Consider the following 7274-nt stretch of genomic DNA (forward strand, 5'->3'; position numbering starts at 1 on the left):
AAGAGTCTCACACACTTTCCTGCTCAGGCTGGCTTTGAACCGTGATCCTCCAGATCTCAGCTTCCAGATTAGCTAGGATGACAAGCATGAGCCATCAGTGTCCAGCATTTGATACCTTTTGAAGGCATCTTGGCCAGTCTGTAAAAGGAGACCTAAAGGGCCTGGATAGACCTTGACCCAGTCAAGGAGCTGGGTGGGGGAAGGCTGACCTTCTAGCCATTCTGTTCCCCAAAATTAAAGATGCCATGCGGTGTTGGATGCATCAAACACCTAGGCCAATAACCACCAGACTCAGTAGGGAAAAGGTAGAGAATACCCAAAGATTTCAGTGTAGATATCTTTGATTTTGCATGCATGTGGTGTGTGTGCATGTGTGTGTGTGTGTGTGTGTGTGTGTGTGTGTGTGTGTGTGTGTGAACTCAGGGCCAAGGCTCTATCCCTGAGTTTTCTTGCTCAAGGCTAGTGCTCTGCCACTTGAGCCACAGCCCCACTTGCTTTTCGATGGTTAATTGTAGGTAAGTCTCAAGGACTTTGCTGTCCACGGTGGCTTCAAAGCATGATGGGATCCCCAGGGAAACAAGAGTAAATACAACTGATACAATCCCTATGGTGGACAACTCCTGCCTCCTGATGGCTAGAGGTGGAACATGCATCCCTCTGCCATCATGGAGGACTATCGTCCTCTAGAGTTCAATTTGGGGAAGTGACCAGGGACAACCTGACTTTCGCTCACCCTGAGTGATGATTCCACAACAGATCTGTTCCACCCTAGGCCAAGAGAGCTCCAGGAGGCCCTGCTCCCAGGGGCACAAGGAAGTGAGAAGTCAGCTCCAGGCCCAGCTAAGAGCCTTTGCCCATGGACACCCCAACTTGGCCTTCCTGATTACCATAAGGCCTGTCAAAGAACAACCCCCAAAAAACAAACCAAAATTGGATCTGTGAATCAAAGTGGTAGAGCTCTAGCATTGAACCAAAGAGTTCAGGGACAGGGGCCCCAAGTTTTTAGTTCAAGACCCCCAGCTGACCTTCCCCCATAAAACACACATTAGCTAAATGTGAACAAGTAGGATTTGTGAAGTGTTTCTGAATAATGATGATACTGCAGAAAGCACCCTAATTCTAATGACAGCTGAACTTGTGACATACAGGTATGTGCTGAGTCCTTCACAGGGTGCTGTTTTCTGAGTCTATCCCACATACGGTGTTTTTTCTGAGTGTTCAAAAACCATTCTGTGTGCTGAGTCATCCCAAAGGGTGCTATGTTCTGAGTCCTTGAGAAGAGTAGGCTGTGCTGGATTTTTCAAAGGGTGCTGTGTGCTGAGTCCATTACACAATGTACTTTATGCTGAGTCCTTCAAAAGTGTGGTATGCTAATTCATACCAAATGGTGCTATGTGCTGACCCCTTGAGAAGGGAGGGACAGGTGATTTTTTTCAATGGGTGCTGTGGGCCCAGTCCTTTACAAAGGGTACTTTTGCTGAGTGCTTCAAAGAGGGCTGTGTGCTGAGTTACCTCAATGGGTGCAATGTGCTGCATCCTTGAGAAGAGAGGATGAGGTGAGTGCTATATGCCGAGTCCTGTAGACAGTTCTCTGTACTGTCTTTCAAATATTGGTGTGTGTTGAGTTCTTCCACAAGGTGGTATGTGCTGAGTCCTTCAAAACTGTGCTATGTGCTGAGTTTTTCAAAGGGTGCTGTGCACTGAGTGTTTTACACAGGGTGCTACATACTCAGCCCTTCAAAGGGTGGTGTGTATGGAGACTTATCACAGGATGCTATGTGCTGAGTCCTGGGAAAGAGTGCTACGTGCTGAGTTTTTCAAAGTGTGCCATGCACTGAGTCCTATACACTGCATGCTATGGATTCCCTCCTTCAAAGGGTGCTGTGTGCTGAGTCATCCCAAAGGCTATTATATGCTAAGTCCTTCAAAGGGCACATTGTGCTGAGTCTTTTACTCAGGGTGCTTTGAGATGTTTTTTGAAGTATGCTGTGTGCTGAGTCATCCAAAAGGGTGCTATGTTCTGCGTCCTTGAGAGGTAGTTTTCCCCAACAATCTCTCTCAGTCTCTCAGTCTCTCAGTCTCTCAGTCTCTCAGTCTCTCAGTCTCTGTCTCTGTCTCTGTCTCTGTCTGTCTGTCTCTCTGTCTCTCTGTCTCTCTGTCTCTCTGTCTCTCTGTCTCTCTGTCTCTCTGTCTCTCTCTCTCTCTCTCTCTCTCTCTCACTGTGTCACTGTGCACATGTTTGATATGTGGAGTGGAGAGGCTTGGAGGAGAGTCTCCTCTTGTCGTGGGGCTGAGGGGAGATTCGATCCCCTGAGCAAGTGCTAGGGTTGGTGGGGAGTGCTGAGCTGAGGTGAGGCTGTAATTCCCATGGCCTGGAAGCCTTAGGGCCCAGTCAGGGCTGCTCTTGTGGGCAAGGGTAGGGGGCGGAGCCAAGGGGAAATGGGGACTGGGCCAAGGGGAGGAGGAGGCAGGGCCCAGGGGCCTCACTGTGGAGGCAGCAGTGGCCAGGGTCTCACAGGGGCAGGTGCGCATGCGCAGAGGGTGTGAGGCGGCACGCGAGAGAAGTGGAGCTAGAGAGAGAGCGGAGAGTAGAGAGGACAGGCACGAGGGGAAGTGGCTTCACATGCTCTGTTCGTGGATGAATAGAAAAATAGCCAAAATGAGAAAAAGGCAACAAATGTACAGCCAAGAAGAATATCGTTAGAATAAAGGTAGAGGCAATAAAGGTGCAGCCAAGTGTATAGGAAGCCTTGAACCAACACCCCCTTCTTGCAGGCATGCTTCCATGAAGCTTATGCTTTGTCTGGCGTGAACTCTCACACAGATTCAGCAGGAGGTGACATGGAATTTCTTCCTTTTTTATTTTTTACTTGAAGCTCATGAATGTCTTGGTGCACAGAAGAGACAAATCTAAAGATCATCCAGAAAATGACTGGAAATATAAGAATAAGTATTGCGTGAATTGATTTGACAATGGCAATTATAATTATTATATGAATCCAATCCAGAGGATTGAGGGCCTCCACGTTATGCTTAAATAACGCTGCCAAAGATTGTAAATTTTTTACATCTGAATGAGCTTTACTAACTGCTGTAATTTTGTCCAGTAAAGCCTCCATAACATTAGAGATATCTTTATCTATCCAAACTCCTAACAAATGATTTTTAGTGGCATTCCAATTAAAAGAAAAGTTATATTTTAGAGCAGTAACACAGATATATTTAAAACTAACCTGACATTTAACTGAGAGTTGTGTTTTTAAATTTTGAACTTCCTGACCTATAGACAGAACCACTTCCTCCAGAGCATTTATTTTCATTTCTAACTTTTATCTATAATTTATTTTTTTACTAGGGCTAATGAAACATTTTTGCTTAAATCAGTAACAAAATGAGCAGTGTTTACTTCATTTACTAAGGCTGCTGTAGAAATCGCTAAAGAGCTAATTATTGTTATTAAAGCACTTATTCCTAAAATCAAGGCTGCAACAAAGCGTTTTGGCTGCAACATAATATCCAGAGTTTTCAACATTTGTAAAGCAGAATTTTTAAACCAAGGGTCATTTTATAGATCTACACGTAACATTACATACGAAGGTCTTTTTAAAATAAAAATTACAGAATATGTTTTACCCAGAGAAGAAGTAAGACAATTAGTAAAAATAAAATCCTTACAGCTAATATAATAAGATTTTCCTTGCTTAATAATGATTAAATTATCTAGTTTTCTAGCTAAAATTCCCATAGGATAACCCACACATGCTCTTACCCCAATTGCAGTTCTCTTAGTTTCTTTGGGCTTTTTCAGTAAAATCATGTTTTTTGCTGCAAAAAGTCTGAACAAATCCAGCTGAATGCCCGTTTTATTGTGAAAGGGAGAGTGACTCACCAAAATGGAAGCTACCCACCCTGGAGTGAGCCATTTTTTCAGGGGTTCCTCGTGCATATCAGGAGCATAGCCATTATACTTTGATGAATTATGTTTTAAGTAGGAGGCATAATCATAATCGGGGTTAGCAATGGAAAAATCAAAAATACTATCTGGTGCCCAATGGGGTTGTAAAAAAGAGGCCTTTTGAAATCCACATTCCCACCATTTTGCTGAGGTAATTAATGCATCCCCAAACTGATCCTTGTCATGATATTTTTGTAGGCAGTTACCTAAATGTATATACCTCTTGGGAATGAAAAAGGATTCATTATAAGTATGAAAGCCTAATATCATCATGCCAATTTCCCACATCAATCTTTTTTGAACTTTTATCATTGGATTGAAAAAGGGCATCAGTAAAAAAAGTTCTATAGTTTATAGGCGAACACCCAGGGAGATTTTCTCCTGATAGCGTTATACAAATTGGAGTGGTATCTGTCATTCCTTCATAATTAATTGTTTGAGAAGTCATATGAGAATTAGAATAGTCCTCCAAACCCCCTAGCAGGTCACTATTATTTGTCATTACTTGTATTATATCTTCATCCCTCCCATCCCACGGGATATAGAAGATGAGGATTAGGTACATATGCCCAGTATTGTTCTCCTGAAACAGAGACTGACTGCACAGCAATAATGGCAAGCATAGCAAGAAACATATTTTCAACAGTGCTAGTCTTTCCCGTAGAAACCACAATCTCCTCCGCAGAATCGGTGAGCTTCTTAATTTGTTCCCAGGTTGGTGGTTGAGCTTCTTTTGTTGTCTTTGCCTGTTGAGGAGAAAGGTGAAGACTTTTGAGTTTCTGCATCGTTTTCTTCATTTGCATCTTCTGTTTTTTTTTTTTTTTTTTTTTTTTTTTTTTTTTTTTTTTGCTGGGTTTCTCTTATTTTTGTAGGGGCACACGAGTCGGTTGAGATTCCAGATGGGTGACTCGGCATCCTGTGGAAACACACATGTATACCCTCTTCCCGAGGTGATTAATACATCAGGCCCTTTCCAGGTGCCTGTGAGCAAATCTTTCCTTTTAACTTTTGGCTGAACTTTAAATCCAATTTCGCTCCAATGTTTTTGCATAAGTCTAAGTTTTTGGTCATTAGTATTAAGGTGACTAATTACAAATAAAGCATGATGGTTTCTCTAGTTAATAAGTCAGCCATCATATTTCCAAATGAAAGAGGTGGGAAACCACCATCTATTCCCTATAATGTAAGCTGGACCAAACTTAGTCATAACTGTTGTGGGAATCTTTCTTTTCCTTTTATTATCAGAGGTCCCTTTTTCTATAACTCTCTGTGCTTTTGGGATAACTCCTTCTGGTTTAGTTTAATCCATTAATTCTGTCTATTGTAACATATCTGGAAATTTTATATTTCTATATTTACTATGAGGGAGCCGCAAAACTGCTTTTGAATTTGCAGGAGTTTCTGGAGCCAGCGTCCCATCAGATGATATATTGATTGGGGAATTGTCCACATCTAATCTTTGGTCCTAGTCTTTATTATTTAGAGAAGCCGTCTCTATTGGACTGGAAAGAAACAACATGCTCTGTTCGCGGATCAATAGAAAAATAGCCAAAACAAGAATAAAGACAGCAAAAGTACAGCCAAGAAGAATATAGTAAGAATAAAGGTAGAGGCAATAAAGGTGCAGCCAAGTGTATAGGAAGCCTTGAACCAACACCCCCTTCTGCAGGAATGCTTCCATGAAGCTTATGCTTTGCCTGGCATGATCTCTCAGGGAGACTCAGCAGGAGGTAATGTGGCAGATGGGGTCTGCTCTTAATCATGCAATAGATGTGGGATAATGAAACAAAACATGATTCTCTTTCATCATTACCCAATCTCCATGATGAAGGGAATCCTTCACTCTATTCAGTTTTGCAGCTGGGGAAAATGAGGCATGGAGAAGCCAGGTGATCTACTCATGACCCCCAGCGCACAGGAAGCTTGGCCTGACTTCTCTGCCATGCTCCCTAGGACAGTGGGTGCTATGCAGTCCACTTCTTATGGTGGGAAATCCACTGCTTGTCAGTCGTGGGGCTTGAACTCTGGGCCAGGACACTGTACCCAAGCTCCTCAGATCAAGGCTAGTGCTCTACCACATGAGCCACAGAATCACTTCCGGTTTTCTGGTGGTTCTTTGAGGATAAGAGTCTCACAGACATTCCTGCCTGGGCCAGCTCTGAACCATGATCTTCATATCTCAGCCTCCTGTGTAGTTAGGATTATAGGCCTGAGCCACGGGCACCCGGCATTAAGTGTAATTTTGGCCTTATTTCTCTCTCTGTCTCTCTCTCACACAGGAACTGGTTGAATGGGTGTTGGAGGAGGTGGCCCAGCATCCCTATCTGGCTGGAACCCAAGGTGGTCCTTTCATTCTGGATGTGGGCTGTGGGTCAGGAGCTGTGTCCATCACCCTGTTGAACCAGCTTCATGAGGTAAGCTCCTCTGTGCACTGGGTGGACCATGATGGTTATGCATTGTCCATCCCATGAGTCCTTCCCCAAATCCCTCTGCAAGACCATTGAAAGAAATTGGATGAGGAGGCATTGTCCCCCTGCCCAGCACTATCCTGGGCCTCTGACCTTCACCCTCACCTATCTGGTCAGACCCTGGTTATAAGACAATGAAAACACTCAGTGTCTACTATCCTTTGCTAGTGTGTGTCATTTCAGTTAGGGGGGCGGAGTGCAGAAGAAAGACCCTAGACCTGAAACCTCTCGGGGGATGTTTGTTCTTGTGACAGAGCCCAGTCATTGCTGTGGATAAGGAGGAAGCCACCATCAGACTGACCCAGAACAATGCTCAAAGATAGGTAGGCTGTTAAAGTATCAAACACACTCATGTCTGCTTCCCACTCCCAACTATGGGGTGCAGTGTGGGTGGCTCAGCCCTGGGCATAAGGGATTATAAATGGATGGTGGCAGTCAGGAGCTGGTGGCTCCTGCCCATCATCATGGCTATTTGGGAAGCTGAGGTCTGATGGTCGTGACTCAGAGCCAACCCGGGCAGGAGAGTCCGTGAGATTCTTATCTCCCAAGAACAACCTCCCCCTCAAAACCCACACACACAAAAAGGCAGATTTGGTGTTGTGGCTCAAGTGTTAGAGCCTCAGCCTTGAACAAAAGAAGCTCAGAGATAACCTGAATCCAAGCCCTAGGACTCACAAAATAATAATAAAATAAATGAACTGTGTATACCTTTTATCTGACGACCAAGACAGATGGATTCAGTCTTCTCGCTGGTTCCTGTAGCCAAAGGTAAGGGGCTTCCCTTGATGTTCCCCAAAACTTCTCTTTCTCTCCTTTATCTGTCCAGGTTCAGTTGCAGGGCATAATTCGGA

Source organism: Dipodomys merriami, unplaced genomic scaffold, assembly GCF_024711535.1.
Source record: "Dipodomys merriami isolate MVZ:Mamm:240054 unplaced genomic scaffold, mDipMer1.0.p SCAF_66, whole genome shotgun sequence".
Lineage (NCBI taxonomy): Eukaryota > Metazoa > Chordata > Mammalia > Rodentia > Heteromyidae > Dipodomys > Dipodomys merriami.